At 39.3% G+C, this 27,624-nt stretch overlaps 1 pseudogene; it reads right to left on the bottom strand.

Annotated features, from left to right (window-relative positions):
• The window catches only part of LOC122359284, a 79,915-nt pseudogene that overhangs the window by 9,306 nt on the left and 42,985 nt on the right, over nt 1-27,624 (bottom strand).

Raw genomic sequence — 27,624 nt, 5'->3', positions numbered from 1 at the left:
TTTTAGGGGGAAGTAAGCCTTCAAAATGTGAAATCTGAAAAAACAGAGAGTGATTCACTATATTTAAAAAAAATAACTTCTAACTTCTAGCATAACCTCATGAAATTTTCCATGTGTGTTGTGAATAGTTTCAGTGTAAAAAAAATATATATATATTTTACCTGAGCGCAATTAGATTTCTTTCAGGTGTACAAATAAAAACTTGTGATTTCGCTTGAGTGTGTCTCATTTTCTTTCTGTTTTACAGATTTAGGTTTTTTTTTGGCAGCAATTACATTTTACATGAGTGTGATTAAGTTTCATTCAGGTGTAAAAACCTTTCGTAGAGCCTTATGGAAATCTGTATTGCACTCTGCGTGAATAATTTTAGTGCTGAAATTACCAGGTGAGTGTGGAGCCAAGGAGAAGCACGTAAACAGAGGACATCAGAAACTGCTGAAAACTCACATCTTTATACTCTCACTCTCACTGTCTCTGTCTCTCTTCTTATCCCCTTGTTTATTCCTTCCCTTCTGGCATGTACTAATTTAGACACTCCCTGTGACTGGGTGTTAAAGCACAACTGTCTGTTTGTCTCTCTAAAAAAATGAATCGCTGTTGTACTCTCAATTTGTAAGTCGCTTTGGATAAAAGCGTCTGCAAAATGACTAAATGTAAATGTAAATGTAAATGTACATCAAAAACAAGTGTAAACAAAATGGTAGCAAATTCACTTGGGAAAGAATATAAGAGAGAGTTGACAATTGAAGAATTTGAGCAAATTTTCCCAGAAGTCCTCTGGTGAACTTCGCTGGGTTTTAGTGACAGACCAAGCTGCCACCTGGGCTCCTAACACTTGTGCAGCAAGCATGCCTCATTTACTGAGATAAGTGCGCTGGCAAAAAAGAATACTTGACAGGAACCGAATGGAGCAGTTTACACAATCACTGATTTCAGCGACAATTCAGCAACAATAGGAAAATTGACCTGTTCAACACCAATAAGGTCCTGTCAGATACAGAAATCACAGCTGAACTGATCTGAATTTGTATTGCATAAAATTTGAATTTGTATTGCACAAAGTGCTATACTCTATAAAGTCTTCGCAAGACGCTTCTATATGTACTAACTCACCACTTTGGATATTCAGAGCATGATGTTTGTCCACGCTCCAGCCACCCAGGTTGGACGCAGTGGTTTCATATCCTTGCAGGACGGCCGTTCGTTTCTCCCAGAGGATGAGATCCGGACAGGATTCTGCACTCAAGCCCCACAGACACTAGCAGGAGTAAATTAGAAACATATTTGAACTTGAGTGACAACAGCTCTAAGAAATGAGACACTGACAACTTTATTCTCCATTTACCGAAAGCCTCAGACAGTCCATAAACTTTCTGGCTGTAGACATCTGCCTTATCCCAGACAAAGTCGTAGGAGAGGTTGGGTGCAGCGGAGAACCACTTCCTGAAGAGCCTTCCTTCGACGGCCACCATGAGGTGCACCTTCATCAGGCTGAACGGGATGGTGGAATGGGTCAGGGTGATGCGCAGGAGGGACTTGTACCCGGATGTCCGGCTGCTCAGGTAACTCAAAAGCACATCTGTACCTGGGATCCGCACATCCTCCTGGAGGGTCTGGAGAGAGAGAGAAGTGAAACTGTTCATATTAGTCACAAGAAAACAGAGCAAACAGTAACAAATTTGCTAATTTTGTGGGGAATGCACCCTACTGAGAAGTGTTTGCATTATTTAGCATCTCCGGTATATGCATAAATGAGAATGAATTAATTTTTCACAGCAGACATTTATTATACAGTGCAAAAAAAATACTAATTATTGGGTGAATCTAGGGCATATTTCACCTCAAAGAGAAAGAAAAAAAAAAGTTGTAAAAGAAATCTTATTTTATCTTAATATATTTTTATTTTTGTAATTATATTATGTTACATTGTATTGTATTGTATCTTTTAACCCTGTACACCAAAATGCAAAGGTGAAATATACAGTATTATTCACTTGGTTTTAAATTTCTGACTTGACCACTATATGTCTAAGTGTTGCTGGCATGCGTTTTATATATATATATATACACACACACACACACACACACACACACACACACACACAAAATATATACGCACACACTTTGTAGGTTCTGTGAATTTCCCCCAGAACAACTATAGTTCCACCTGAATGTTTTTAACATAATTTTCACTATTCCACCCTTCATTTTCGGTTGAGATGTGACCCAGAAACCTTCAACTATCATCAGAAGTGAAGAAATTACTCAGTGAAAAGCAATGCATATGTCTAGGTCACACAGGCATCATTAACAACACCTTTGTTTCTGCACAGGAAGTCAGCTCGGAGACTTAGTGGCTCAGAGGTTTCTCATTGCTCACTGCAGAGCTCTCATTAACTCTCAGCCTATCGCTCCTTTATCGCAGTCTAGCACAAAGCTGACCAATAAACACAACCGATCGTTACTGCATCAATAAACACTGATAAGAAAAGCTCCTCCATAGACGTTTCCGTTTGTAAACCTGTGAAAACTCTGTGTGTGGGTGTGTGTAGATGCACATGTAACTGTGCATGAATAAACTGCCTGAAGATTTGGGATGGGACAGATTTGTGCTGATATTAATAGCCCAGACAGCACAATGCATGTGAGGCTGACTCATTTATCTTGCTAACCAAAGAAGACGACAAAATAATTAGGAAGATGGCACACAGGTACAAGTAGAGCTATCGATGCAACATATGTGTATTAAAATGTATCTATCTGTCTATAGACACACTAACATACATTAAAAAACGTAAACCAGAATGACAGTCACTCAAGTCCAAACCACAGATTTTTTTTTTCCCCCCAACATCGACTGCGGAGTGCCTCCAGGAGCCGGACTCAAAAAGCTTCCATGCTGCTTTCGTCTAAATGTAATTATCGTTCTTCAGAAAATGTCTGGCGTAGTAAATTGGACTGTGTATCTCTGCCCAATTACACACAGGAGATAAAAATCACAGGACTGCCACCCGAGACAGAGTCTCCTCCATTCCCTTCTGATGTACATTTCCCAATATCTGCCCCTGCTGTCTATCAGAACATCATTACGAAGCAGCGCTAGTCTGGGATCAATTGTGGCAAATTACCACGTTTTTTCATCTGTCTGAGACAGCCGTAGAATTTTGAAAGGTCTATAACTGTGTCAGACTAAACAAGAATCAGGCTGTTAAAAAAACATTAATCTTAAAAAGTTAAAATGAAGACTAGGATAGAGCAAAACAAAAACAAGCCATTTTAAATACACAAAATGGTATCAAAAATGTAATTAAAGTCACAATAAAATGGAAATAGCTACAGATATTATGACGTACATCTGAGTGAAACACATTGTTAGAAAAAGTGTTTAAGAGGCCAAAATAATAAACCATTCTAGAAGTCTGTCATTTAAGTGTAGTTACCAAAAAAATACATTGTGCTACATGTATCCCAAGCTTGAATCCATGTCCTATCATTATAAATTCAAAATGGTGAAATAAATTAAATAAATGCATGCATATATATAAATCGCATATAGTAAGATCAATAACATGCAGTTAAAATTTTCATTTCATGCCAACTTTAACTTCGTAACTTGTATTTTCCAGAACATTCAGTGGGGCAAATTATACGGGGAGGGATTTAGATTTAGATTTAGAAATTCGATTGGTTAAAATTTGATGCATTAAATTGGACAACCACTGTGCAGTCATATACAATATGGATTGTAACAAATTTATCGCATCCTTTCTATAGCTCTCTATATCACCTGAATCTCTGGAACAATGTTGCCCCTCTCGACGCAGGTCCCAGCGAACGCCGTCAGCGGGGCAGGCAGGACAATGGGCATGGGACGGGTGAAGCTGCTCAGGTCACAGCTGGGGATGTCATTGACCTCGTGTCTCATCACGATGCTGTCCATGACAAAGAAACGTCCCCACGGCAACCATAAGGTGTGCTCCTGGGTGATGAACGGAGCGCGCTCAAACCTCAGGGCTACAGCCACACCCCCGTTACTCACCAGGTCAAAGCTGAGGAAATAAGAGACATGAAGCATTCATTTACACTAATGTTAGAATATAGCGTAATCTTTTTTTAGAAATGTTAGCTTTGCAGGTTATTAAATCTGGGTTCAATCCCCACAATGAACTATCCATTAATGATCCACGTTGTTAAGTAAAACTTATAGCCTAAAATTAATCTTCCTTTCCATTCTACTCTTTTAACAATCTGATATGCTGTTAAATGTGCATTCAAACTTTATTACTATTATGATCTTTGGAGGTTAATTTGATGTGCATATTAATCATCATTAATGGCAGCTACACAGACCCAAAATGCTTTTGAATGTAAATTTCTCAACTACAATTTTAGGCTATTTACATGTATATACAATTTTTAATGTAATATACATTTTTACAAGTTAACCCATGATATTGATGTCGCTAGTGTCATGCTCTACAATCAGAGCTTCAGGAAAGTACACAAAACAAATGCATTTTCAGACTTCTTCGATTTCAAATGATTTAAAAAATGGTAAAAATAAAAAAAGTGTTAAAATTATGACTAATTGCATCCAAAATTCAAGCTTTTGTTTACATAATATGAGTGTGTATATTTATTAAGCGTATTTAAAGCCACACACAAACAGCATATATTTTGAAAATATATACATGCATTTACATGTATATCTCATATCTCAAATATATTAAACATATAAATGCAATCTTTTTCTTTAATATATACAGTAAATTAAAGTGTGTGTATTAATGTTTACATAATAAATATACACATACACATTATGTAAACAAAAACTTTTATTTTGGATGCAATTAATTATGATTAATCACTCGACAGCATTAGTTTTTTACTTTTTTTGGTCACAGTAACCCAGTTTTTAACCTTACAAAAATATTATGTTACTCTTTCAGTTGAACTATTATTTCAAGATAAACATGAATCAAGTTTCTATACTTATCACACCATAATTCTCCACAACTACTTGTCTGATGAATTTATCCCATTTACACGCATGTTAGAATTTAATAGAGTGTGGATCTGATTCATTAAGTACACTTATTTGCTAAAGTATGCCAGCCATCGCACCCTTGAAAATGGTGTTTTGATTTCCTATTCAATGAAATTACAATGGCATTTCATTATCTCATAATGCCATTTACTAACATTTTAATCAACATTATTCACCGTTACTCTGTACTGCCATCAAAACCAGACTTAATAAAGGTTGTAATTCATTATGCTTCTCTAAATGACAGGATTCAATTGAAAAAGGACTCGGCTTCAGTTAGTTGGGACGGTTTTTATCTGGCAGCTCCACAATGTGACTGGAATACAATGAACCGCTGGCTCAGACTAATACACTGTGCTTTTGAATTTGCATTAATAAAATCCGCATGAATGGGTGGTGTGCGATGTCGTTATTCTCTATTGGGGAATAAACTGGCGAGATTCCTTACTGCTGCAGTAGCTGTGCGTACGCCGCTGAGGATCTTTGTTGTGCGGTGGCACGGTGCGCTTTGATAAAGGAGGTGAGAGGGGAAATGACATTTAAGGGAAGGGTAAAGTATTATTGATCTGCGCGTGTGAAGCTGTCTGCGCTAACATAACTTTACAACGACGCTACAATGGCGGCACATGCTCTGCATATAGAGTCGCTCTGATCAGAGAGCTCTGTTGTTGACGCCTCTAAAAAGAAATGAAACAGGACACCGTATGCAGGCTATCGTGTATGCGGCTCGCGAGATGACTGATTGTGTACAAACCGAATGCTACTCTGATCTGCTTTCTTGTGTATCATCACGAGGAGACACACCTTTACAACACACGCTCTGGTAGACATGAAAGCACAAATGCACTTTACTGCCAAATACGCCTACAACACAAACAGCCGATTAGCAATATGTGATATGTGGACTCGCAGAATGCGCTGCACTGTGTTTCTTTGTTCTCGGGTTGGCATAGATGCGGCGTGCATCTGTAGTCACACCTCACGCTGCTTGAACATTAATTCAACTACATATCCCAAAGGGCTATTCACAGAGCTTTCATTGGCACGGCTGATAAACAAAGGTCTGCTTTGCCCTTGTTGTTGTGCCCTTGCTAAAATGTGAGCATTTGTCTGTGCGCTGTGGGAGTTTGAACAGAGCGTGCTTGTTGGGGAGCGTCCGCGAGAGAGAGAGAGAGGCTGTGTGCGTTTTTTATGCAGCCATATAGAGTCGACGCTAATCTGCAGTAAAAGCTAGCTGGCCAGTCACATGCGATGAAAGATACGCGCGCGCACACACATATAACCATTACACGGGCACGCACGCGGCCCTAAAGGCTGCCATGCCAATCGATGAGCGATTCACAGGCCTGTTATCAATCACACAAGAACCTCAGGCACGGGTGACACACTTTATTAGTGCATTCAGCCTTTCAGTGCACACTTTGAGGACGCAAAGCTAACCCGAAGGGGTTAGCCAGATCGATGGCTTAGACCCCAAACAGGTCGAAACCACCCACTTTTAGTCCTCTTAACTGAACTTAGGCTGTTCACACAGCGGCAGAATAGGGTTGCTGGTCCTGAGCACTATATATGGTTAATTCACAAACAAATTTGTTAGGTCAAGCACATTCTGACACTGACTCCCTAAAAATCTTCTGAACAACTGGATTTTGAAAGCAAGTGGAGCTTTACTTTAGTTATTTGTTAATATAGACAATGTAACTATAATAACATTTGTATTATATAAAATGAACCATGATTTTACTACAAATAACACACAAAAAAAGACCTCAAATGTAACCTCAAAATAACCATAGATTTGCTACACTAGTTTAACCATGCTATTTTTGCTAACTGCAATTATACAAATGGTAACTAATATGCCAAAAACATTGTTACTACTGTTTTTCTTTAGTGAAACCATGGTACATTTTCACAAGGGGTAATACATGCTAATCGTTTCCTAGATGTCGCAAATGTCCTCTTAGGTCTGCTTTACAACGTTTGCTGACGGACGTCCGCATTTGGTCCGCTTATTAACGTTTGCTGGCAGACACTGGCAGACGTCTGCATTTTGTCTGAGTTGTAGCGCTGGCGGACATTATGGACAAGTAACATCAATGTACAAATTTTAACTGACAAAAACTGCAACAACATTTTCGTCAACGAATAAAAACGAGACGAAAATGTTAGGGAGAGATGATTTAAATCAGATATAAGATTAGAACAAATATCCTGCGTGGTTCGGTTAAATGCGTAACATTCAAACATATCATAGCATAGCCTATTAATCTATCCTGCAGGACATAAGCTAACCAGAATTGTTAACTTATTAGTCTCATAAAACCTTAAAAAAATGTGGAAACACAGGTTATCTGAGAAAGCTTAAAAGCTCGAAAACTTAAATAACTTCATGCATTTTCCAGAATATATTTCACCTATGCCATTATGCATCTTATAAAACCTAAAAATATTGTTTTTGTATGTTCTGTACATTATTTCCCTTTGGAATTTCACCTTTGCTGTAGTTTATTTGTAAAATATACATGTATACTACATATTTTTGTCTCTGAGACAAATTAGTTACGTTGTTAACTTCCTATATTTTTCCATGCTGATGCAGCAGAGTTGGAGCGGAGCTCTTGTCAAAGAACATCTCCAAGGCACTGTAAACCATCTGTCTGTAAATAAAAATTTTGTTGGTTCATGCTGAACAGGTGTTTACAAATTAACTTTTTTTATATAAATAAGTCAATTTAAATTGTTACAGAGCTTTTTAGTGTCTAAATTTCATTTGTATTCTATTTATTATGAAGGGACAAATTATAATCTCAATAATGAAAACATTTACATGTGTGGAGATTTGATTCATTTACATAAAATGTGTTCTATGAAACATATTTAAGTTTATTTAATTTAATATTTTAATGTTTTAAAATATATTTGCATAGAAATCTAATATATTTACAGAAATGTAATATGTTAACAAATATTAGAAATGTATGTATGGAAATATATTACAAATGTATTCACATAGAAAAAAGTGTTAATAAATTATACTGTTGCTTGTTTGTTAATTCCTTGTGTAGTTATACCAGTCTTATTTGACTGATCATATATTTACAAAGGATGTTAAAATTACCTGCAGTGAACATTCCCCACAATTTTTATTTGTGGCAAACATCCCCATTGCATCCTCCCGCAAGCATACTTGTGTGTGCCAGTTTTAGATACCACTGTCCCAGCAACAGCTAACAATCTCAGTTTTTATGGCAGGAACACAAGGTTCTCTCAAAGTATTCAGCAAACTTTCTTGTAATGATGTTATCTGCTCTTTATTAATGTTTTTAACGCGCTAGGACAGAAGCATCATTTATACATTATGCATGAACGAATTTAGTTGAATGTTCATGTACCTTTAAACATTACTATCCACTTATTTCAGAAGTTCAAATGCAATAAATGATAATGAAAATGACAAAATTGAATGTGCACTAAATATTTTTTTCCAATGTCCACAGCATTCTGCTCTCTCCTTCAGGAAATCAGTGTTGCGTAAGTGACTCTCAATACATCAAGGCAGATGTATAATGGATGGCTTTTAGGATTTCTAGAGTATGACTTTAGGCAAAATTTTGTATTACACAAATATCCACTGCATGCTTCTTGGTCAACCCAATTCTAGTGGTTGGCAGAGAAGCAGAGGGACTTCTTTGGAAGTGGAGATAGAAGTACTTTAAAAAGCAAAGGCACCAGTACAGAACACACCGCAATCAAACAAAATCAGTTAAGACAGCATCCCCAGTTTTAAGGAAGCAAACAGGTGCACTGGTGATTTTATGCCGTACAGAGTCTGTTTTTTGCAGTGCTTGATGGGCTGTTGTGAGAGAGAGACCATGTGTTTACGAGCAAAGAGAGGGAAAAATAGAGCCAGGGAGATGGAAGATTGTTTATGGCTACAAAAGGCACCATCCAAGCAAACAGGCAAAATGTGCAATGGTGTGCTGGGAATAAAATTGTCATCCAGTTTTATTTCCAGCACATTATAGAACATTCTGCCATACAGAAAGCAGTTAAAAGTGCACAGATGTGGGCTAAAGGTGCATGCATAATGATCATGACGTGAAAAAATTCCAACATATTTCCATTTTAATTGCTAACCCAGATCTTTAAACATCATTTCATCCCATGCTACGACTTACCTGCCGTCCTGTCTGGTGATGGTATACCCATAGGCTGGTTTGTTAATGAAGCTGATATTTACACCGACCAGCGGAGTCCCATCTGAAGTCACTACTTGTCCCCGGATAACACAGGCATGACTGTGAGGTTAAAAAATGAAAATCATACTAAGTAAAATGGGTCATGTTGTTTCACACTGTAGAAAAGCATCAGATGCTATTTGTAAACACATATAATAAATTAAATGAATCCCACAGCTCTGAGGAAACCTCAGTGGGGTTTCCTGTCTGAAGAGCAAAAGATAAGAGCAAAAAAATGGGACAGTGTTTGTGTCATTCCTGCTGTTTGAGAGAACAATGCGGAGGTATGAGTGCTTTCAGTCACAGCAGATATCTGGGCTTGAAACTGCCTCTATCTGATGTTATCAGTCTGCCTCAGGAGCTCTGACTTACTGATCGATATGAAAAAGTCAAACACAGATTCTTAAAATCCTCAACAAGTACAAAACAACTCTCCGCTTGACATGACTTCTGACTCATAGAGTTAGAGATTTTTAATCAGGTTTCATGCTGTTCAGGCTGGAGATTATAGGACAAAAATAAGTATATTTTAAAACCATTACGCAAATATAAGAGCTGTCAGGTTTTTTGTAAGTTCATTCATTTTGCCTGCGACATGATGTAATATCTTTAATTCATTTGATTAAATAATAGGTATATCATTTGATCTGATATAACAGAAAGACAGAAATTTAAATTAGACAAGAAATGACTTGTACGGTAAAATATGATATTAAAAATTACACACATCAGCTAGGTTAAAGATAAAAGCTCCTAGGAAAAATTTACACATTGGGGCTGTTTCTATGAAGCCATTAAACATTTGCCAGGTAGCGGAACAATTAACACGGGTGTGTAAGTGGCTGGCCCTTCCTGTCCTTACTGCGGGCAAGATCACAGACCCAACAATATCCCTGTCCCAGGGAGGCTAACTTTATGCTAATTTAAGCAGCCTCTCACCTTCAGCAGTCCTTGGCTCGGCTCTGCGTCCCTGTAAACAAAGCTAGTAGAGATAGCGCACAAGTGCACAGCCCCACCACAATGTCTATTATCAGACCGCGAGCGAACTCAAGTAGAATAGAAAATAGAGACAGAACAAGTGACAAAGAAAGATCACTAAATAAAAGGGTGGAAAGATAGAAAGAGAGAGAGATATAATGTGTAAAGCTTTTGTCTATCTACAACATTGCTCGAGGTGACAGTTTGATTTAGAGTATTCCCATTCAGAAGGGGCAGCGATGCAAGTTTTCACAAGGTGCACTGAGTGGAACTGTCGGCTCTGAGCCACAGAGAAATATGCAGAGCTGATTCAACAACTCCACGACAAATGATTTAAATATTGACATTAAATGGATCCGAAGAAGACGAAGGAAGAACACCGAAGTGGTCTAGACAAAAAGCCTAAAGTTCATTTATTCAGCAAACCCTATTCTCAAACAAGGCAGATAAAATGGGAAGATGGTTTATAAATAACAGAGATATCACCTTGTGCCGTACTGTGCTGACAACCACGTAATAGAAGCAAATTGTAGGCCACGTCTGACTTGATATTAAAAGAGACATAGTAAACAACTATGAAGGAAACACGCTAAACCGTCCTGAGAGGCAGGTTCTGGGAGCGCTAAGCAGCATTTTTTTTTGCTAAATAGTTGATGGGTAAAATGAATGTTTGCAAACTCTGTTAAAGCAGAATTCTCAAATAAAATTTGCAGCAAGTTTCTTTAGCACTGTAAAGCTAACAAGCTAATTAGGATAGCATATGTAAACAGGCTGAATCTAAGGTTATTATCAGGGCATTGCTAAGCATTAGCAACAGCATAAAAGCATCGCTGTTCCTAAATTTAGCTGCGGATGCTGTCAATTCATCTAAGGCCTTCGTTAGCGTGAAGCCTTAGCAAGCACAACTAATTACTTTTGAAAACTTTTAAAGAGGGGATAAACATAAAAATATGCTTCCTCTCTTTCATTATATCTTAGTACAGCAGTTCTTCCCTTTCGCAGAAACTGCAACATGTTCTAAATAGGCTAAATGGAGAGAAATAATGGGCCATCTCAGGCCGCCCCCCTTCGGCATCTCCACATGATGGTAAAAGGGGCTAAGTACACTCAGATGCAGCAAGCAAACAACTTGACCCAAGTGCATCTCCAGGCAAGCACATTTATTTTTTTGTGCCATCCATGGTGTTCAGATAAACAGAGCACATGCTGTAGAGGTTAAAGCACATTGGAACAACATGCGAAAAGTTTCAGACAGGTGAGCCTTGCAAATCAGGGTTGGGTGACTTTGATCATTCCCAGCTGTGTTACTTTCTTGTGGTTGGACATGTTAGATGTGCATTTCGACATGTCTCTGAGCATACACAGGTTTGCTGTGGAATCAATAAAGAGGCCTGATCAGTTGATGGCAAGGGGCTCTTTTAGACCAACTGCGGATATGTCTAAGAGGTCCATCTGGGCTGCTGTCAGCCTCTCTCATATCTGTCAGTGGGCGGAGGAACTAAGAGGTAATAAATAATATATCAGCCTGATATTTTTAGGTGAATCGAGGTCTCCGATCTTGCGGCTGCTGGCCGACTTCTAACGCTTTTATTTATTTATGTCACTATTTTTTTTGGGGAGATGATGGTGATGAAGGGTAGGCCTAGACTCCCATCTTGAAATAATGAAGAGGGTATCAGGAGACTCCCTACCGAGCATTGCAAAAATGTCACCTTGGGAAAATGTCACAGGGTATCACAAGCATTTCATGAATACCGGGTGACATGTGCACAAAAGGCAATATCAAACAAAGTCCAATGTTTTATCTTTGCATGAGGTTATGCACATCGGACACAACTTGATTGAGGGCGCAGTGATTTATGCAGCGGGAGAACGTCTGGCAGATAGGACTGAAATGAGTGCAAGAATGAGAGCTCAGGACAGCTTTGAAGTGATCAGAGTCTCATTAGGACAGCGCAGATTAGACAAAGGAGTCCATACTTGCCAGAGGCTCAGTCACGCAAAGCAAAAAAGGCCATTTGGTCCAGAGTTTGAGCTGAACTGTGGGAAATGGCCATTTAAGAGATGTAAAACAATACCCTACTCACTATAGTTCAGGGAAGGACTGTTCACTGATCCGAAACCCCTCACACTTGAGTTTCCAAATGAACAAGACAAAACAAGGTCTAAAAACAGAAGGCTTTGAATCGAAGACCTCTTTGGCACATTATGCCTTATGGAGATCTGAATCAAACGTCAACGCACCCTGGGCAACACCATTAGAGGCATTCTCTATGGAGAGCACAAAAAGATGCTCATTTGCTTGTTACGTTTTCATTTTTGCCTTTGAAATGTCAGTTCTACTTTCATGAAAGGAAATGCGGGGATACTCTACGACATTTCAAAGGAGCACAACTTTTTCCCAAGTCTCTAGTAGCGTCTTTTGTGCTCATTTCAAATGAGAACAGGAGGAGAGAGAGGGACGAGACCAGTGCACGAGTGGGATGCAAATGCAAAAGTGGCGTTCACTCTAGGTATTGTTTACAGATAAAAAGGGAACGCCACAAAATGGAGGCAAAAGATGAAAAGCCACATGGGATCACACAGTGACAGCACTGTTCTCTCATACCAAACATCTTTGGGGCACCTTGGGATGAGCCCCATGCCCTGTTTGTTTACAGGAACAAGAGCTGTAGATGGATTGACAGCATCTACTTATAGTTACTGATTGATCTAAATATCTAAATATACACTATGGTGGATTGGGATTTGGGAGAAGTATGGAAAAAAACTAAAAATGCAAGAAATTGCACAAAAATTGCACAAAAATTGCAAATATTACGCAAGAAACACTTACATGCCATCAAAGGGGTTGGTACCAGGGATGACGTGGGTGCTGTCCCGGCCCACCAGGAAGCGGATACGCTGGTAGAAGGACTGCAGGGTGCTCAGAGTGGAAGAGATCTGGGTCTCCTGGATAATATCCAGTGGATCAGGAGAGCCCACACACAGCGAGGTGGTGTGACATGATGTCTGCAAACAGCAGTCCGGGTCCATGCAGTCCATCAACCCATCTAATAGAGAGAGAGAGGTTTAGTCTTTAATAATAGGAATTTAGTGTCAGAAAATAAATCAGTGTTTTTTTGTTTGTTTTTTTAACAAAATTACTTACAATTTTTATCTTATGTTTATAAGCTGGATTTAAATGATTTCTAAATGGACAAAACTAGTTTAGGTGGTTTAAAAGATCGGCTACCAGATGGTGGTTTTCTGAGGTGGAACAACTTGTTCAAGTTAGTCAAAGGTTGTAGAACACCACAGACAAGGTACCACATTTACAGATTATATTTTGGTAGGGTTAAATAGGTTTAGCGCCTTATTAGGGAATGCATCAGTTTGCATCAGAATGTTTTAGATCAGGTATGACCTGGTTACCAGAAATGTTCAGAACCTGCAGCACAGATACCTTCCAACATACTTATTCTGTCCAAGCTAACGTCATTCCCCTAGGTTGGTATCTTTAACAGAGAGGAAAAGATTTCATCATCCCAAGACGAACATTGGCAAACTGTTAGCAGGATCTTGTAAACTTCTGAGAAATAACTGCCTCTGTTAGATGGCTTTCTGTGCCCTACAGCTGCATTATTGCAGTAAGTTAGAGCCAGTCTGGCTTATTTCCTTCATGTTTTCCCCCCTTTCCAACAGTTTCCACACCTTTACAGGCGGCTCAGCCTTTCCCTCCTGTAATTCAGCTGAAATAATTCAGGACTTCAGGCCATGCTGAGAGGAACCCTTTAATGTACTGAAGTGGGTCATCCCTTATTCTCTAATATCTCTCTCTTCCTCTCTCTCTACTTTCAGGAACCTCTCTGACCAGACGGGCCAAATTATAAAAATAACACCTCTCCTGGTGGAAGCTTCAACTCTGCTTGTTTCAGTCACCCCAACAGTACAACCAATTGCCTGCTTAACTACTAGCATATGTACTAGCACTTTCTGATTCCTATATTACACGTTATCATAATTTTAGTTTGGTCTGCATATTATTTCCATTTATCTGGACACAAAACCTCAAAACCTTTTTTGCTGTTTTCATGTGAATATCTGTGATTATTTAGGAAGGTCATAAAAGCACAAATAAGCTTGCAGTTACATAAAATGCTAATCAGGTATAAAACCAGGTTTTTGGAATCTGTAGCAGAACATTGATTTGTGATCTCCCCAAAGAGTGTGCTCTTCAGTGCAAAGATGTTTTATGCTCAGTGTGGTTTGTGACAGGACAAGGCTACCTTTGATTTTGAGGCTTGGCAGGAGGTCTGTTCTAAGCTGTTGCTTGCTGGGAAGCGGAGATGATATGGACTTGGTATGTCTCTCTTTTACCTTAGGGAACTTGAAACTATGATTTTGACTAAAACAACTCACTCTTCTACAAGTGGACCCACAGGGAAGGTCTGACCATTTCCAATGCTATATAAAAGAGCTGCCAGCTTGTAGCTCAGTGAAGGTGCTTAAGGCAAACTCTAGATCTTAGTGTTCTAAGTGACAAACTGACAACAGCTCAGGCATTGTAAACAACTCCAGTGTAAGCAATAGAAAGAGAAAAGAAGAGACTCAAGCAAAGACTGTTAAATCTTCATAATAAATGTCAAGGTAGCATGTTGTTTGTGTTGTACCTCCGTCATTGTCCTTGCCGTCACTGCAGGCTGTCTCCATTGAAGTGTCGCAGCCTGCTCCCCGCCAGCCCAGCTGACAAACGCAGTACCAGCCATTATTACCCAGCGTGCATCTGCCGTTGCCATTGCACAGACCAGGACAGCCCTCTGTGCACACAAAAGCAAAGCGTACACATTACAGAGGGCACTTTTCACCAAAACAAACATTACGCTATAACAGACAAGACATTGCAAAGCCTAGTGTCTGTATCCCAGACGAAAAAGTCAAAATGACGGGTTGTAGGTCAAAAGAGTGCTTCAGTAATAACAGTAATAACTTCAGGTGATTAACTGATACACCTTTTTAAGCCGTTATATCCTATAGAGGCAGACTCATACTGCAGAGCTCCTCCAGATCAATACATTCTCATTAGTGTTGTACAATAGATGCAGAACTCAGCTCTAAAGAGAAAGAGAGAGAGCAAGAAAAAAAGAGGCAAGACAATGAGACAGTAAAGTTAGAGGCAAAATCTAACCTGGAAAAAAAACCAATTACCTCAACTAGATAAACAGCAATATGGATAATCAACCAACAACCTTAGCTTTAGACAGTAGACTAGTTTTAAGCATGGAAACTATGCAAGTGCCAGATACAACACAAACCATATTCTGTTTTATTTCTATAACGTGAATGTCATGACACATTTGGAAATAGGATTTCACAGGGCTGCGATTGAGCAGGGAGGTTAATGCTGACAGGATGTAGATAGCACAGATGGCACATGGTCCTACAGACATGGTACACTCCATACGACAGTGTAAAATGTCTGTCATTGTCATCTGTTTCCTCCTCCCCTTCACTGCCACTTATCAGCTACCTGTCCAATTCCATTTCCTAAGATGAAAACATAGACGAAAGAAGAGAAACCCTGCGCCATCGAATGTAAAATCCTGACATGCTTTTCACAAGCCAAGAGCCGCTCTCCAAGATGTCTGAGCTGACCTATTTTGTCAGCGACAGTTAGCACAGCCACTGCTCGAACATCATAGAGACTAAAGGAAGGGAGAGAGAGTGAGTGGGAGTTTGTATAGAGAAAGGTGGTGGATGCCTGATAAGAAAGAAATCCGAGATGCCTCTAAAAGCCATGATCATTTCTAAAGATGGCTCAATGGGGAATGGCATGCAGTGTTTTCATCTAGGCTTTGTGCATCATGATGCTATGCTCAATGTTCCAAGACAGCTGTGCTTCAATAACTGATATATGTTAGCACATTTAGCACCATCTGACACAAGAAAAAATATATATTGCTGATCTTTTGCTGTAGCATGTAAGTCTACACCTAAATGAAGAATCCATCAAGAAAGTGGGCTGCAACGTTGACTTACATAATTATATAGCTGCACAGATCAGCACAATGCCATGTAAATATAAGAAAGAGCAATGGAGCTGCAGTGTAGTGGTTAGAGCACATGCTCTGGCACGCTGAGCTATGATACTCTTGGGCATTAGTCTCAAACTCAATAGCTCGACCGTAATCAAACACACTTGATCTAACTAATCAAGGTTTTTAGGATTACTAGAATTGTACAAGCATGTGTGAGTTGGAGCTGGTTGGATCTAAACTCTGCAGAGCTGTGGCCCTCCAGGAATTGAGTTTGAGACCACTGCTCATGGATAAAGAATCCCAAACAGCAATTTTGATTATTTGCATGATACAGTCTAAACATGCTCTTGAAAGCACAGACCACCAACCTGCTTATTTTCAGTTCCAATCTCTGTTAACAGCAGCAGGTAATCAAGATGAATACGCTTGCTCAAAAGTTACAGGCAGGTGTACTTGATTGAGCTGTAGCTAGACTCTTCAAACTGTGGACCTTTAGAAGCAAAAGTATGTCCCACACTGTCTCTTTTGCAGGACCTACATTTCCTTGATGCTTTGGACTTCTCATTGGAGTACTACTAAAAAGTCTACACAATGCCATGTCAACAAAGCATGTACTTTGAGGATGACTAAAGGACAAGACCTTTGGATGATCTAATTTCTTGTCTTTTTCCCTACCATCAATAGATGTTGCAAAGAAAGGGTCGCAAAACTCAAGGTTGTGCTTGCATTCACAGCCCCCAGCTGACCTCACATCGTAAGGTCGATCTTTCTGTGCTTCAAGGCAGTCAGTGACAGTTATATGCTTTGCTAACAAGCAAAGCATGAGCCTGACCAGTAGACAGCAGGTTCTTCCTTAAACACCCAAACAGACAAACAGCTGCACAGTCTGCAGCGGCTAGACGTCTGAATGGTCTGTTCTGAATGCTTATTAAAGAGCTAAATAAATAAAGATCTGTACTCTGCTGGCAGCAGTTCAAGCAATTGGCAGCCCTTTCAGAGAGAGGCCCCTGTGGAGGCGCACCCGTGCATCAGGCTGAAACAGCTCCGGAGGGCCACAAACCACCTCGCGCGACCCCTGCCGTTCACGCTAGCCACACAGCCTCTCTATGTGGTAAGAAAGGAGGGAAGGGTGGGCTCACAGAGCAAGAAAACCAGAGACATGAAAGGAAAAAAACAAGGAGCAGGTAGGGGGTGGGCGGCGGCTGGGGCCCTGGCATCACCGGTGCATAGCATGCTTTAATTAGAGAGGCTGCCGCTTCAGCACCTCTCAGAACCCCCACCCCTCCTCCTGAACCCCCTCTTGCAGCGCTACACAGCTGCACTGAACATCCATTATGCATTGCGCCGGTTGGCAAGGTCCATGACCCTCCACCAGCCCTCCCTCCTTGGATCCTGTGGGCCATCCATCCCCTTGAGTTCCACAACAGGGATACAACGGCTAAGGAGACGCTCCGGCTCTTGTGCCGCCCACTCAGCGGGCACGAAGGTGCTAAGTAGCAAGGTGGCAGAGCAGCACATTGGATGTGGTGGCAGAACAGCAGCATGATGCGGCAAGGACTGTGGTTAGTGTGGCATGAAGCATGGGCTGAACGAAATAGAAGCGCAACCCTTTCAGGGATGAGCGTTATGAAGGATGGGCTAATGGAAATATGATGGATGACAGAACATGAGAGGAAGAAAAGATAGGACAGGAGGAGTGCCATACCTTTCACTACCTTATCCAGATAGTGAGCTTTAGGGGGAGATAAAAGACAAGGACATATAAGGGAGGTTTTGAACAGTGCTGCTTCCATGACAAGACACAGACAGCTAGAGGCATGGGTGGTTGCTCCAGACTTCTACGTTTACGAAAACACAGGGGCTGCAAAGCTATAGCAAGGACAATAACATGCATAAAGTAACACGTCACATCACAGGCTGGGAGAAAGTTAAAGGTATGGTGTGACAGGGTAGAGAAAGAGAGAGATGAAAACAGATGTAGCGGGAAGTCTCGGTTTATCTGAACAAGTATTACAGGTTTGGCAACACTTTCTATGAAGCCTGTATTTTAAAGCTCTTCATAAATGCCTTATGTTACACATTTCTAACATTCTGAATAGAATGTAAGTATTACAATTGCTTAAAGGAACACTCCACTTTTTTTTTTTCTTTTTGGAAATAGGCTCATTCTCGAACTCCCCAGTTAATAAGATGAGGTTTAGCATTTTTTTAATCCATTCAGCCAATCTCCGGTCTGGCGACAGCACTTTTAGCATATCTTAGCATAAATCATTGAATAGATTCAATTTTGATGCTGAATAGATTCAAAACGGTAAAACTCAACTTATTAACTCTGGGGAGTTGGAGAATGATATTTATGGTTTTATGAAGAATATCTGAATCTAAATATATATAAAAAAAATCTAAAGTATATCCTTCAAGTTTAACACTGTGTACATAAGCCTATGTCAAAAGAGCATGTCACTGATGAGACAACCACGTTCTAAGAAACACATCATCTGTCAAACATTCTGTACATTACATCATGAACCGTCACACTTACCACATTTAATGACGAACGCTTTATGAGAATATATGATCCCTGGGGGATGCTATATCTCACTATATGGTACATGTATGAAGAACATCAATATTGCATCAAGAAAATATTAAAAGACAGAAAGCTAGTTCACAGGCCCAGAAAAATAAATAAATAACTCTCTTGGTCATTTCTGCTATTAACTGATCTGGAAAGTTCATACGATCAAAATAGAAACTGCTTTCTTTGCTTTGTTCACCTCTGGTGTTTTAAGAGAAGCTGTTTCGTTTTTGGGGCCACTGACTGATAAACTCAATTGTTACAGCTGGAAAATAAAATACAATATCAGATTACACTATGTTAGTTCCTTTAACAGAGCAGATATGCCATGAATGGATAAGGTTAAGATAGAGAGGATGAGAGACAAAGAGTAGAACAGAGACACAATGATCGAAACACTGGTTAACAGACTGTTTACTGGTCCATTCATATTCTTTAGGCGAGAACAAAAGTCAAGAACTATATTGTGACTTATTCATGTTCCAAGAACATCATTCCACTCAACCAATCAAATTTTAGAATTACGAATAAGAATAGGTGCAACACTGTTATCAACCAAATTATTGCTCTGTGAATTAAGAGGCAGGTTAGGGTTAGGTGGCACTTTCAACAAATAATTGGGTCTGAAATTCTTAAATAGTTTTTGACATACTTTGAAGTATTTAACTTTTCTTTCTCAACAAATGGTCATTAAAGGGACATGATTAACCTTAAGAAAAAATAATGGATTCTTTGCAACCTGTTACCAAAATTTAGTCTAAATGAGTGCTGTCAAACGATGAACCTTGATTAAATCAACAATAAAGATTTTTGTTTACATAATATATGTGTGTGTACTGGGTTTATTTATGTATATTTATGCATGCATGTGTACTGAGTTTATTTATGTATATATAAATACACACGCATAGAATATTCTATATTTTACAGAATATATTTATATATTTCTATTATTATATTTAATCTTATATATAAATATATGTAATATATAAACATATTTTTTAAAATATATACATTTGGATGAGATTGATTGCGATTAATCGTTTGACAGCACTAATCTAAATAGGTAGTTTTTTGTAAATACACATTAAAATAAATCCAAATATTTACAATAGCTTAACAAGGTAAGATTCTTGACTATAATTTTTGTAAACACTGATAAAAAAAAGAATGATTTTATGTGTATAAAACTAGTAGTATTTCATGTAATAGGTACATTTTGGAATCACCAGGGCCATGTATTCATGTGAACCATTTTGTCTCCAAATAGTTAGTACAAGGTAAACAGGCAGGGAGAACTGCTGGTCACTGTTGTGCATGTTAAATAAGAACATTATGTTTGGCTTAGCTTCATTAGGGGCTCAATAATCCACACCAACCCCATATTTCCATTACAAAGCTATCCAAAAAGGTGTTGTGTTCAACAGTCCTCCTGCTCTGGAGGTGACAGGGAAAGAATCCATCTGCTGTTTTGTTGTCTATACTATTTAGTGGCTTTCGGTTAACACTTAAATATCCTAAAATCTGACCAAGGCACAACGTGCTTTAAATGGACAGCATAAAGACCCGAAAAAGGATATTTTTACAATTATACTAAAATAACTTGATATACTAATGGCTTAATAAACAGTGCATCTTGACATATTTTCGGGTTAACTATTATAAAAATGAGTAAATATTTCACAACAAAAAGACCTGAAGAGTATACTTGTATACAACAGGATTTTATGCCAAAAATGTTAATTATTTACATATCTGCATATCAGACATGATTTATGAGGGTTAATAAATGGAATTTTATTGAACCATGCATTTTATAAGAGCAACAAACCGTTCGAGAGAGCGTGTGACAGCATCCCTTACTTACAAAACGGCAAAAATAATGAATGTTTTAACGTTTTCGCCGTTTAATTTCCTAACGTAAAGAATGTCTTTCCAGTGACTGCTCGGCTTGTGCAGTGCAAATGTTTGGCTTTAAAATGAACTAATCGAAAGGAACGACAGAGAGAAGAAGAAAGGAGGGAAATGATGAGCAGAAATGAAAAGACACCTTAGCGCATTCCCACATTAAAATGCATGAAGACAAGCCTCATATCCTTGAGCAAACCTGTTCATGCTATGCCGAGTTGCACAAATTCAATTACGCATGCTTCTCTCACACCTCCCCCCTTCCCCGTCACGACCCCACCCTCATCCGACACACAAACGAGAGCTTACCTATAGTGCAGTGTTCTCCGTTCCATCCCGGGCTGCATTCACACTTCCCGTCTTTGCAGGTCCCGTGCTCGCTGCAGCGTGGGTGACAAGCCCGTTGTTCGCACCCGGCACCCATCCAGCCCTCGTCACTGAACGGCAGCTGCCCGCCACGCAGATGCCATGTCCACCACAGTCGGCTGCACACAACTCTGTGGGACGCGGGGAGAGAAGGGGTGTTAGCGAATAGTTGTTGGGACAGGGGGGTAAAAGAGAAAGCAAATCCAGGAGTTATTGTCAGTGATGGGACGGCCACGCTCCACTACCTTGTCTGATGGGTAGTGAAAAGAAATTCCTGCACCTCATAAAGGGGCAATCCCCTTTGGACAATACAAATCTAATAAGACCATTACAAAGCAGGGGTTCGGGGATTGTGGGAGGTTTAACAGGGGCAGATTTTCTGCTGTGTCTCTTCTTTCTTTTTGGGGTGGGGATTCCTCCTTTTTGTGTGGAAGGCGGCAGGCAAAAAAAAAAAAAAAAAAAAAAAAACGGAAGAAAAAGTAAAGTCAAAGAACAAAATCCAATTTTGACTTCCCACAGAGATGGAGACACACGCTGGATTATTTAAGTCGCTTTTACTGCATAAGTAATGAGGTGAAAGCTGAGGCAGCACGACACAAAATGCGTTTCTATAAGAAAGATCTATGAGACAATAACTGAAAGTTAGTTCACAAATTAAATCTAACACGCGGGATTTCAAAAATAAAACTCTCCGTGGGCTTTGGGAAGGTTTTGGCTGTGTGAACCGACAGTGACAATTAATTCGCTTAACACTTTGTCAAGTGAGTTTGAAATTTTGATATAATAAAAAGGTAACATAAAAACAGGGTGAAGGTGCGGCATGAAGCACAAACCATCAAGTGAAATGTTCGTTTTGGAAAGCAGGGACTGGACTGAACAAACAGCATTTTTCTTTTAAATAATTACCATCCTTGTAGCTTTTATGATCTTAATGATCTTGCAGGACTTTTTTATATAACATTTTTTTTAATCATTACTTTTAAAGAAAATGTTAATGCTGATCCCTTATCAGCAAATTAGGAGTTTATTGAAGCAAAGTCTAAATTAATAGTAAAGAGAATTGGGCCCAAATTAAAGTTTGTTAATTTACTTCTATTTTATGTGCATAAGTGAATGTAAAATAAAATTGTGTGTGTGTGTTTAGGCGTTTATCGTAACCAAAAAAGTGTGTGTGTGTGTGTGTGTATCTATCTATCTATCTATCTATCTATATATATATATATATATATATATATATATATATATATATATATATAGATAGATAGATAGATAGATAGATAGATAGATAGATACACACACACACACTCATATTATGTAATCCAAAACATTTACTTTGGATGCGATTAATCGCAATTCATCGTTTGGCATTAATAATTACAATTATTGCAGCGGATGCTTTTGTCGGTTAATGTAGTGTAATATCTTAAGTATCTTTATCTGAAGTAATCTAACATAATGAAAAAATAAGGGCCATCTTCAAAACACAGAATGGCGATTATGTGCCTAATTTGTCAAATCTACGCAGAAGGGAGTTGGAAAAAAGGTTGCCTATAGCCCATTAACGAGTCAATTATGTTCATGTTTTGTCATTGTTACAAATTAAACAGAGTTAAGTTAGTCTTTTTAGGCACAAACCATAACATGGCATTACCAGATTTAAAAGCTTGAAGGGAAAAAAAAAAATCCTTCCCTCATGCTAATTACAGCACTGGGCCTTTGTTAAATTATGTAAATGCCCTTAATTTCACATGCAACATTTCAATTAGAGGCATCCTAATGGCATTTCATTCAGAGCTGCTTAAAGTTGTCAAGGAGACACACAGTTGCTCATTTCCTCTCGTTCTAGCTCTTCTTTATTGTCCCTCCTCAATTTGCTTAGTATTTTGCCCCTCGCTCTATCGCATACACACACACAAACACGCTTGATTATACGAATATCATTTTCTCATAACGGCGTTCCTTAAAGCGATTCTCATAAAGGTAACACAGCAGCCAAATGACAGGATGATACCATCTGTGAATCGTTCCCACAATGCTTCACTGCAGGGCAAAAAAACGCTACTAACGTTGTACAATAATTGGGTAACTCCTGCTTGCGTCCTTTAATGGAGGAGGAGAACTAATTGATGCAGATCTTGATTGTTTGCAGCAGCTCATTTTAGAGCGTGGTGGAGCTGCCCGCCTGCCCACATACTAGAGCTGAAAGCTTTCTTATTCAATTAAAAACACTGACCGAGAGAAGGGAGTCAAAAAGAAGGAAAAAAGGGAAGAGGCAGAGAGAGGGAGGAAGGGACTTCATCTCAGGAGAGGTTTTATCTCCGTGTAGGATTTGCAGAAAACTATTTGACAGTTTTAATAATTTTATTTGATATTTTATTTTGATTTGATATTTTATCAAAGCTCAAATTTATCGGTAACAATACATTAAATGTTTTTTAGTGTTAAATGGTTGCTAGAATTTTGCCACTGGAGGTAAAATATACTGTATTTATTTCATTTTATTAAAACTCACATTTTTTCAGTTTATTACTAACATCGCACGTTTGTCAGTGTTAAATAGTTACCAAATAAATATATTTAAATTGCTTTTATTTTACTGTTTTATCTATTTATGCTTTTTACATTTAATTCGATGAAATATTGTCCAACTGAATGAGCGAAAGTAAAATAATACATTTAAGTAATTGATCAAAGCATATTGTTTTCATGAATATTTCTTCATGTTGTCTCGATGACAATACATGCGTTACATTTTCTAGGTGTTTTATTTTTATCGTGTTTACAATCCAGATCGAAGAGTTAAAGCAGAGGCAAGCAGAGGAGAGTACAAGTCTCGTAATAATTTAGTCATGCTGCATCATTCGCTTGAGAAGCCAGGCTTTAAATGGCTATTTCCAGCAAAGCCATCAGATTACCTAATAGGTCAAGTCTGCCTGCTTGGCATTAAAGCGAAATTCATAGTTGTGTTTCAAAAGTTAGCTGAAGCAAAATTCCCATCAGTTCTCTGATCTCCTAAGCTTCGTGGTGTTTACAATAGCAGCGACCAAAATAACGATACTGCATCATGCTTTGAGCGCTTCTGGAGGCATTTCAATAATAAATGTCCTTGTCTCAAAAGCGTTTTAGTAAAATAGCGTTTGGTTTTCTTTCTTGTGTTTTAGGATGGGAGAGAAAGAAAAAAAGAAAAAAACGAAACACGACCTAAAAATAATGAGCCTCTTTTTTAGCTTTTAATTATTTATTTAGCAAGCATATATAAAATTTGAGTGTTTGATCCAAGGTTATTATCATAAATATCAATGATGCAAAAACATGAACCGAATTACTAAATTTAACTAAAAGTAAAAGTTGTAAGCATGTCCACATTTCTGATCTTTATTATACATTTTTAAAACACAGATGTTGAATAACACTTACAACTAGAAAGTACATTTCCTGAAGAAAATGTGAGTGGTGCTTGCCGTGGCAAAACTCTCGCTCGGCTGCATGACTAGCATGTCGTTAGCATGACTAGCATGTCGCTAGCATGTTTTTAGCATGATTAGCAAGTGACTAGCATGTCGCTAGCATGACTAAGCATGTCGCTAGCATGTTTTTAGCATGATTAGCAAAGTGACTAGCATGTCGCTAGCATGTTTTTAGCATGATTAGCAAGTGACTAGCATGTCGCTAGCATGACTAGCATGTCGCTAACATGTTTTTAGCATAATAAGCAAGTGACTAGCATGTCGCTAGCATGACTAGCATGTCGCTAGCATGTTTTTAGCATGATTAGCAAAGTGACTAGCATGTCGTTAGCATGACTAGCATGTCGCTAACATGTTTTTAGCATGATTAGCAAAGTGACTAGCATGTCGCTAGCATGACTAGCATGTCGCTAGCATGTTTTTAGCATGATTAGCTAAGTGACTAGCATGTCGTTAGCATGACTAGCATGTCGCTAGCATGTTTCTAGCATGATTAGCAAGTGACTAGCATGTCGCTAGCATGACTAGCATGTCGCTAGCATGTTTTTATCATGATTAGCAAGTGACTAGCATGTCGCTAGCATGACTAGCATGTCGCTAACATGTTTTTAGCATGATTAGCAAGTGACTAGCATGTCGCTAGCATGACTAGCATGTCGCTAACATGTTTTTAGCATGATTAGCAAAGTGACTAGCATGTCGGTAGCATGACTAGCATGTCGCTACGATGTTCTGATGCAAAGATATAGGTCTTGCTAAAAGGTTGCTAGGGTGTTTGATAATGGTTGCTAAGGCGTGGATAGGAGATGTCTATGGTGACTCAGGATTGGCTGTTTGCTGCCCCGAGTCAAACGAGCCCACCCCCATGTCTCTGTGACGTTCTTTTTTGAAGATATGTAAGTTTTGGTTAAGATTTTGGTTGCTAAGGTCATCAATAAAGGTTGCTAGGGCGTGGCTATGAACAGCTGAAGTAGTTCATGATTGGCCGTTTGCTGCCCCGACTCAAACGAGCCCACCCCCATGTCTCTATGACGCTCTGATCCAAAGATACCCATCTGAACCATTATAATGGCAGTCTATGGGATCTGTTGCTAGGGTGCTCTAATTGGTTGCTAGGGCGTGGCTTGACACCTTCATAGTGATTCAGAGACTTTGATTGGTTAGCTGAGTAAAAGCGAGCCCACCCCACGTCTCTATGACATTTTAATGCAAAGTTATTTAGATTTGCGAAATTCCTATGTAAATTACCATAGTAGGAAAAACACATGTGCATTTTTCCCTCACCATACTATGTCAATGGGGCAACTTTGGAGGTCTCTTGCCCCCCAAGGGTAAAACTTTTACCCCACTGTGGGGTATGTTCTCGTTCAGCTTGATAAAGTCTTCAAATCTGGTGATTTACAAGTTTGTGCGATATTCTCGCTCTGCGCTACGATCCGTCAAAGTTGGTCGCAATGTTACGTCTATGGGATTTTTCGCCCGATTTTTCGCCCGGTGTACGAAAATCGTACGCCCGATCGCTTATAAAAGTCATAGCACATCTTTCCACAATACCCCGCACGATTTGACGCCCGTTTCAGGGGTGTGTGGCAAAAACTGCGGGACTAGTTACGCGCCGAAAATCGTACGGAATCTATAATAATAATAACTAGAAAGTACATTTCCTGAAGAAAATGTGAGTGGTGCTTGCCGTGGCAAAACTCGCCCTCGGTTGCTAGGGTAAATAGGTTGGTTGCTAGGAAACAGCTTGGTAGCTGACAATGATGATACACTTGTCACTATGAATGATATAAACCAACCCCCATGTCTCTATGACGTTCCGATTTAAAGATATGCCCGTTTGAGTTGGGGTTGCTAGGGTGTTTGATAATGGTTGCTAAGGCGTGGATAGGAGATGTCTATGGCGACTCAGGATTGGCTGTTTGCTGCCCTGAGTCAATCGCACCCACCCCCATGTCTCTGTCATGTTCTGTTTTGAAGATATGCAAGTTTGGATTTTGGTTGCTAAGGTCATCGATAATGGTTGCTGGGCGTGGCTACGAACAGCTGAAGTACTTCATGATTGGCCGTTTGCTGCCCCGAGTCAAACGAGCCCACCCCCATGTCTCTATGACGCTCTGATCCAAAGATACCCATCTGAACCATTATAATGGCAGTCTATGGAATCTGTTGCTAGGGCGCTCTAAATGGTTGCTAGGGCGTGGCTTGACACCTTCATAGTGATTCAGAGACTTTGATTGGTTCGCTGAGTAAAACGAGCCCACCCCACGTCTCTATGACATTTTAATGCAAAGTTATATTGATTTGCAAAATTCCTATGTAAATTACCATAGTAGGGAAAAACACATGTGCAGTTTGACCCTCACCATAGTAAAAGTTTGGAGGTCTCTTGCCCCTTCAGGGGTAAAACTTTTACCCCACTGTGTGGTATGTTCTCGCTCAGCTTGATAAAGTCTTCAAATCTGGTGATTTACAAGTCTGTGCGATATTCTCGCTCTGCGCTCACGATCCGTCAAAGTTGGCGCAATGTTAAGTCTATGGATTTTTTCGCGATTTTTCGCGGCGATTTAAAAATCGATCGCCCGATCGCTTATAAAAGTCATAGCACATCTTTCCACAATACCCGCACGATTTGGCGCCCGTTTCAGGGTGTGTGGCAAAAACTCTGCGGGACTAGTTACGCCGAAAAATCGCACGGAATCTATAATAAGAATAATAATAATAAGTAAGAATAAGTATGAGGAATAGTAATAGTGTGCTTTTGCCTTGAAAGGCAAGCACCACTAATAAGTAAGAACTAGAAAGTACATTTCCTGAAGAAAATGTGAGTGGTGCTTGCCGTGGCAAAACTCTCGCTCGGCTGCATGACTAGCATGTCGTTAGCATGACTAGCATGTCGCTAGCATGTTTTTAGCATGATTAGAAAAGTGACTAGCATGTCGCTAGCATGTTTCTAGCATGATTAGCAAGTGACTAGCATGTCGCTAGCATGACTAGCATGTCGCTAGCATGTTTTTAGCAT

Source organism: Puntigrus tetrazona, chromosome 15 (genome assembly GCF_018831695.1).
Source record: "Puntigrus tetrazona isolate hp1 chromosome 15, ASM1883169v1, whole genome shotgun sequence".
In the NCBI taxonomy this organism is placed as follows: Eukaryota; Metazoa; Chordata; class Actinopteri; order Cypriniformes; family Cyprinidae; genus Puntigrus; species Puntigrus tetrazona.
This window is presented reverse-complemented; position numbering and strand designations above follow the sequence as displayed.